Source organism: Notothenia coriiceps, unplaced genomic scaffold (assembly GCF_000735185.1).
Source record: "Notothenia coriiceps isolate Sejong01 unplaced genomic scaffold, NC01 NC01_scaffold00022018, whole genome shotgun sequence".
Lineage (NCBI taxonomy): Eukaryota > Metazoa > Chordata > Actinopteri > Perciformes > Nototheniidae > Notothenia > Notothenia coriiceps.
In genome coordinates, this window is record NW_011354719.1 from 381,424 (window position 1) to 389,600 (window position 8,177).

The following is an 8,177-nucleotide window of genomic DNA, read 5'->3' on the forward strand; positions in this document are numbered from 1 at the left end:
CACGCACACACACACGCACACGCACACGCACACGCACGCACACACACACACATGGTTTCTCTCGAATATTTGCATCCACACCTCCTATATCACACAAACGCACATGCACTCTGAGACACGCATTTGCATAAAAATACACCACTTGACATTCACACACACACAGGCACATGTACACCTCAGCAGACACACATATTTTCACACATATTGCCAGTTTTTTTCAGAAACAGGGGGGCCTGCCAGAGGTGTTGCTGTGGTTAGGAGATAACAGGAAGCTCCAATCACGGGCTTCCTCTCAAGGCCCCTGATGGTAGTCTCCCTTGGGTGGAGGATGAGAGGGTGTAGCTGACATCACATTCACAATGGGCCATGCTAGAGATGTTAGAATTGGGACTGGGGGTTGCATTTGACACCCGCTTTTGTACAGTAACCGCAAACACTTTCTCTACGGTGGATTAATTCCTGCTTTCCTTTTTAGGTCAAAGTGAGACACGTTGCATTTGCCAGGGGATAATCAGATCAATGATCTCTTTGCAAACAGGAACGACAGAAAGGATATGGCCACAATATTGAAACACTGCGATCAAAGCTGAGCGCGCTCTGTGAATGAGAATAAGAAGGAGAGCTGTGCCACAGTCTCTCCTGGCCGTCTGCACACAAAGAGACAGACTGTGGCTATTTTCCTGAATCACAGTGTACAACTTATTTTGTCTCTTCTCTCCTTACTCACTCGTCTCTTTGCACACATGCATAACAAATCCTATGTTATTAAAAAGCCTCTTATGAGTGCAGACAGTAAGAGGAAGGCTTGGAAAGGCTTTTTAGGCGGCATCAAAGTGCTCTTACCATCCTACACATAGAACATAAGCTGGGTATCCTAAATACTGAATTACTTCCTCATATTCATTTTGCTGCATGCAACACTCCTTCTAGCTCTTTTTATTTATGATGCTTAAAAAGCAAAGATATATATATTTTGTTTCCAGAGATGAGTCACAGCCGAGGAAAAATGTGTTCTAATAAATCAGGACAAAGCACACAGCCCACTCACGCTGTGATAACATTTGTAGAAAAAAAGAATCAAAGTAATGTTTTACTATGTCAAGGTCAACATCCTCTCCGACTCAATAGTCCCATCAGCAAAGAACATCCACATTGCCTGATTCTGTGCAGTTTAACAAGATAATGAGTCTCAGTGGTGATATTTAAACCTCAGTAGGATGGAAGTCGATTTAGGAAATATTGTCGAGATGGGAAAATGTCAGCCCTGGTCCATTGTGTCAAATGTACAATGTAGGTACATGAAAAAAGTAAAAGTAGTTGTGCTTGTCACAAATGTGTTCTTTATCTCGTTGTTTGTGAGCTAAACGTTTTTTTAAACACCTGCCAAGAATCTTGAGAGAGAGAGAGAGAGAGAGAGAGAGAGAGAGAGAGAGAGAGAGAGAGAGAGAGAGAGAGAGAGAGAGAGAGACAGAGAGAGAGAGAGACAGACAGACAGACATATTTCCCACAATGGGAAAAGACTTGACGCTCAGCAATATTTATCTCGCATCACGGCCAGGTGCTTACACCCAGTGCTTTTACAGATTTAATAAGAGAAGACACATTACAATGTTATCAAGCTTTCCCAAGGAGTGAGTTATAAGTACCTCTAAGGGTTTTTTAATATCAAAAGACTGAGCGTGAGCATAGAAAGCTGATATCTTTATAGGTTTGACATGATATTGATATCATAAATTACACTGAACAGAATCACACCATAAATAGTATTTTATGGTGTCTGAGGACTGTTTGGTGATTACTCCAGCCACAAGAATAATGCTGCAGGACCACAGACTTTCCATGAGTGCACATAAATAGCTGCATTAAGGGGGTGGGGCTCTTAAGATGGCACTATTTTGATAATCGATTAATCAATGCACTTATTTTTAATGCAAAAACGGCGGAAAATTGTGTGTTTTTTAGCCTCTCAAAAAATGTGGATAATTTATATTAAAGTGAATATCTTTGTGTTTAGACTTTTAAAGACTTTGGATTTAAATTCAAGGTATTTTTCACAATTCTCTGTTAGTTTATAGACCATAAAATCTGCAGATTATTTTATAGTGAAAATGATCCTTTCTCGCAGCCCTACAAGTACCCATAGATATTCTTTGTAAAGCATGCTGCTCATTGGAGTCTGCAGCATAATACGTCCATGTGACTTTGGGGAACATTTGAGGGATGTAGTTCACATCTCCTAAATGTCAGGGCTCTGCGTGATTTAAAGCGAGTAGATGCTGGCTTTATGATCGTTGTCATGGCAACGGCTCATCCTTGCGCCATTGACAGGTTGACAGGCGGCCATTAGGGTATTATTGTGACGTCAGGTGGGGATTGTGAGGCATGAATGCAGTGTTGACCCACTTGGCGTCCAGAGCCCCCCCTCACACAATCACCCCTCGCAGCTCGACAGGAAGTGACTTTTCACCTTTTCCTTCCCCAGCAGGAAGCCTGACTGCTGCTGCTGTGAGAGAGATAGTTCAAGGCTCTGTGGATGTATTAGACTGAACCAGCTATTGTGTGTCAGGCCAGGGCATTTTGAAGTGGGAGAGGTTTAAGGCTTATCCTGGTGGGATTTATAGCAGTGGGTGACTGCTCATAGCTCATACACATGCAATGCTTCAACTCACAGACAGCACAGGACATCACTGAGCTGAAGCTTAGGAGTAAGATTTGAGAGCTTTCATTAAAATGTTCAGGTCTTACCAAAGTTAACTTCAGATAAAAATAAAATAAAAACATCAAACCACTTCTTACCCGATCATTTAACTTCGTCTTGCACTCTGGAGGTCAACTTAAGTTCTTGCTCTCTTAATAAGGCTGGTTTTGGCTTTAAACATGAAATAATAATAATGCTCATTGATGTTATCCATGTTGTTTGCCAGAGCACATCATTGGAGAATCTGCTGTGATATGATGCGAAAGTTTGATATCAAAGAGAAGCTGAGGTTTTTGCTTTAGGTTTTTCAGCATGCGGTGCCTTCAGTATTATAGATATTGTCGGAATCTTTTAGCCTTTGAAGTAGATCCTTACTGTGTGATGATGGATATGGAGTGTCTCTGTGAGAGCGTGTTGATGGTGCCCGTGCATTAATAAAAATATGGAAGTGTCTGGGAGTGTGCGTGCATAATGTGCGCACTCTATGTCTGTTTGCATTAGTCCTTTTGATTTGCCCTGAATCCAGAGACAGAGGCCACAGCTGTAGCCCACAACCCTCTCCTCCCACTGAGCCTCACTGTGAGCACGACCCAGCGAGACGCCCATCTCTGTGTCATTCCCAATCTAAAAATACACTCTCAAATAAAGTAACGATGGCCATGTCTGGTCAGTGTCTCTAAAATTGGGTTCAGATCGGTTATAACTTTTGCTTCCTGGCAAAAATTGCTTCAATTCAAGGCAATCAAAAGACAATACTAATATGCCATATATAGAAATGTTTTGCCATTACCCTACTTTTTAAGAAAAAATAGGAAATCACCATTTCTCATTTTCTGCAAAACCTTCAAAAGTTTGGCTGAAGCTAATACAAAGTTTCAACTGTCTGACATATTGCCTACTCAAAAGGGTATCTCCCAAAGTTACATTATTTTTATTAGAATGTCTCCCTTTGTGTCACTACCTCTCCCCCGGCTCAGTATGAAAACATTGTCTGGTGAAATACAAAGGGGGAATTTCGTGCCCAGAAGACAGACACATTGGAAGATACCCGCTTCATTTGACTGTCTCAGGCTGATGCAGCCTAATTTTAGCTCCTTCTGCACTTTAATAATGTATTTATGGTGCTTGAATTTCTTACATTGAAGTCACGTTATGAAGGAATAATTCCATGGGCAGTATGACAAGCAGAAAAAAATACTCTTTTTAGCGAATTATAGGAATTTGAGTATTGTATTAGGATTGACTTCCATTATGTAAATCTAAGTCTGCTTTTCTGTTTGATTCTAAATGTTGCGAAGCTCTTTTACAACGTAGTTATTTGAAAGTGGTGACTGTGGGAAGTTGTTCAATAGCGTTATATTTACTAGTACCTCTAAATGCAATTGAACGCTGGCCGTGTTTTTTGTTGTTTACACAGTTGCCTTCACAACTCCAAGTAGCTTGTCCACAAAGCGATAAAAACAAGGTCAAAGAGGTGGGAGTGGATGGTATATATCGAAACATGGCCCGTGATAATGCATGCCACACGGATTAGAGGTGAAGGTCAAAAGAATAAGCTACATTTTATACCATCATATGGCTTTAGGATTAAATGTTTTCACTTTCCATTGTTGTCTTTTTTAAATCCACACATTAGCTCCAGTTTCTACAGATTAATTCTTATCCGCTGATTTGTAGTCTGACTTGGCTTTGGAACCCGAGGCACAGTCCAAACATTTAGAAAGCGTCTGTGTTTGTTAACTTTGTGGATAATGAAATAAAGTGAGATATAACTCAATCTTGAATCCACATGTTTTCAATGTGCAAAATGTGGTTACTGCACAGAAGCTAGGCAATGTTGTGGATGGGGACAGCAGTAAAACTAATTCAAGCCCAAATCTGTCCAGACTATATTCAGAACGTAGCCTTGCTGTCAGGCAGTCCTTCACCAAAGGAAAGTGAAGTGGTTTGTCCATCTTGGTCTATTCAAAACCACCAGAAACCTTTGACAAAAACTATCATTTTAGCTCACAGAACATGAGAGTTGCTGGCCTGCCTCTATTGCTTAGCTTTTTGATGGTTACTGTGTGCCCTTGGTGTTTTAAAGGGTTAGTTTCTGATTCACCAAAGTCACACAAATATGACATACTAATCAATGGAGAAGTGGTAAAGCAACAACTTGTGTTCAGTGAGGTGAAAGTATTTTCAAAGGGATCTGGTGGTTTTGAAGAGAGCATAGATAACCGCTTCAATGTTGATGATGAGCAACAGCACTTACTTAATACAGCGTAAACTTAAAAAGATTTTTTTAGATGGCTTAAATACATTTTGTTCATATAGATGTTCAGATATTGTTCCTGTGCCCCTGCCAGTTTCTACTAACTAAAATCTTGCTGACCGACATTTACCTACCTCATACAATCTCACTCAGATTTTATTGACCTCGCTTGGTTCTGCACTTACTTCCCTCCTGGCAAATTAGAGAATAGGAACAGTAATATAATATCAAATATATAACTAGACCTACATTTCAGTGCTTCTGACAGACACCAACGATGCTTGTCAATACAAAGCCTCTGAGTCGCTCACCACAATTAACATCTCATGATAATCTGGACTACAAAATACATAAATACTCTGTAACAGCAAGAAAGAGCTGCCTATTTTTCAATCTTAAAAACTGAAGGTGGCAAGTTCAGCTCCTAAATATATTCTCTGTTTTTTCATTCCAGGCTTTCCTTATTCTTAAAAAAACTAAAATGGTAACAGTATTACACCATACTTCAAACACAGAAATAGTTTAGGAGGACATGGAAAGTTCTATCGCTATCAAAAGCAGTGAAGTGTTGCCACTCTCTTTAACTGATATCCTTTCTGGCTCACAGTCTTCAGAGATGGGCTAAACTGAGTGGGTCATCTATCACAACAGATGGGAGCGCTGGTAAATTTATAGCTGTGAAAATAGGCCAGAGCAGCGCCCTGATGGAGGAGACAGAGTGTAATTAGGGCAAGGTTAGCCTGCTTCACACACTCGCTTGCATGCGCACTCATACACGCTATTTATTAATAATGACGTGACACACATACATACAAGTGGGCTGTTTGAGTGTCTCCGCTGGCAATCACTCACGCTGGCATTCAGTGACTGACAAAGTATTAAATGACCACTCAATTCAATGGGTCCTCATAACTTAAAACAAAGCTAAGAAAATTCAAAATCTTTAAAGCGGGCAATTATTTTCTTGCACATGCATATGCCTCACATAATATCACTCATTTACACCCTCACACCTTTTCTGGGATAAACACATGCGTCGAACACTCGCTAACTGACACAAATCTCCTCCTCCAGTTTCATCTGATTAGCTCTCTTCAACTATAAACTCTTCCTCCTCCCGACTATACTTCTCCTCACTTTTGGTCACATCTTCCTCTGCCTTTATATGTGTTTTACACAGTTTACTCATTTTTCACACAATCTCGGTCCCTTTAGATTGCTTTCATTTTCACTGCTGTCGAAACGCCACACCTTTCTCTCCACAGCTTTCTCTCCCCCCCCTACGCACTTCCTTCTGTGCCTTCCTTCTCACCGGCAGCCTGTAAGCATTCGCTTCCCTTGGTACATGTAACACACTCAGGCTTCAGACACACACACACACACACACACACACACACACACACACACACACACACACACACACACACACACACACACACACAAAACTGGCAACCGGACACCAAAAATCTGGCATTTCAAATGATACGACACAACCCAGAGACATTATCTATAGCAGTCCGTTTTAAGGTTTTCCAGGATGGCAAAAGCTTAAGTTTGTCAAGGAAAATATTTGGTACAGATTCTCACCTAGTCTTTCAGTAAGGAGAACTATTTCATGGCAGGAAGTGTGTTTACCAAATAAATATAAGCTGACTAAATTCTCATGTAATGTTTTTATCACTATCAATATTGACAAACAGGAGTGAATAGAGGCCTAACTAAATCAATATATCAATCAGATGTGAAGGTCCCCATTAAAGTTCAAACTATTGTATTGTTTTTTTCTGCTATTTAACATTTTGTTACATTCCTTTCAATCGATTTTACCAGCGCTGTTTTATTGACAGATAAGCAATGGTAAACAGAAGCTATTTTACTCCTGTGTCCTGTACTTAAATACAATATCTAGGTTAAGTTATACTTCACTTGAGTATAAACATGAAGTACATTTACATCTAACCAGAATAAAAGCGAACGCAAGATAGTTAACAAATTAAAACAAATGTGTTTAGCAGATCTCTTTTATCATCTCGGGATCCCTTAAAACATCTAGACTAATGTAAAAGGTTTGGCTCTAAGACTTTCTTGGCTTTAAGATAAGATAAGATAGTACTTTATTGATCCCAATTTGGGAAATGTTTGTGTTGCAGCAGCATAAAAAGACATGGCATTGAACAATCAAAATGAAAAGACTAGAAATAAACAAGAAAGTAGAAAATATACATGCTGAATTTACAAATTAACAATAACAAGATATAAAGCAAGTTATTATATATACATAAGTATGTGAGATATGGAATATTACATATTAAACTGAATAAAATAAATGTAAAATGTACAGTGTGATTTTAAGTCCAAGAAACTTGAGCAGAGTGTTCTCTGCCAGCCAGTGGTGATTTGTTATAATCAATGTCGAAACATTTGACATCCTCAAATGCATATTCATCACTAATAGCTTTCTTTCCCTCTGTGACTGACACATAATTCTGTCTTTAGTTGAACAAGTAAATCCCTGCAACATCCCCACATGCTGTATGAAAACATCAGAGTGAAACCCCTTATACTGAGTGTGATCGCCCTCTGGTGGCCAGCAGCACCAACTGCCTGCGGCTCCGAGGTTGTGGTGGCTCTGAGAATGAGTAAGGTCATGACTCATGAGTTGGTGCCAAACGCCCCTTTATCCCACTGAAGGAGCAGATGGCAGCTCCCCAGTGCACAAGGCAGGGAGATCCTACCACCAGACGCTTCAAGCAGGGTATACAAAAAAAACACAAACACAGACACACATTAACATTCTTGTGTGCACTGTTCACTTTGAGCACTATACTGTACACACGGACGTGAGGTGCACTTGTCTGTTGGAGCTAATGAACGCTTGACCTCGGTTATTATACCTTTCATCTCTCAGGGTCAACAAGTCTCTTGACCTCTATTATGATCCTTTGAAATGATACTGTAGGAGGTTTGTATTTGAACTATTGATATAAGTGGCTTTATGTGATACATAAATATTAGCTGCCTGCCAGCCTTGACTTTCACACTTTTTTCCACCTGCTTAATGAAAACCCTGTTACCTGCAACACTTAGAAGCATGTTCAGTCCTGGTAGGCTCAAGCTGTCATATTAATCACTATTTGTATTAAGAAGGAAATGTTTTACTCTAAACCTCTTGAAAAAGCTGATATCAGACTAGCTAGTACGCTGCAAATTTGTCATTATATA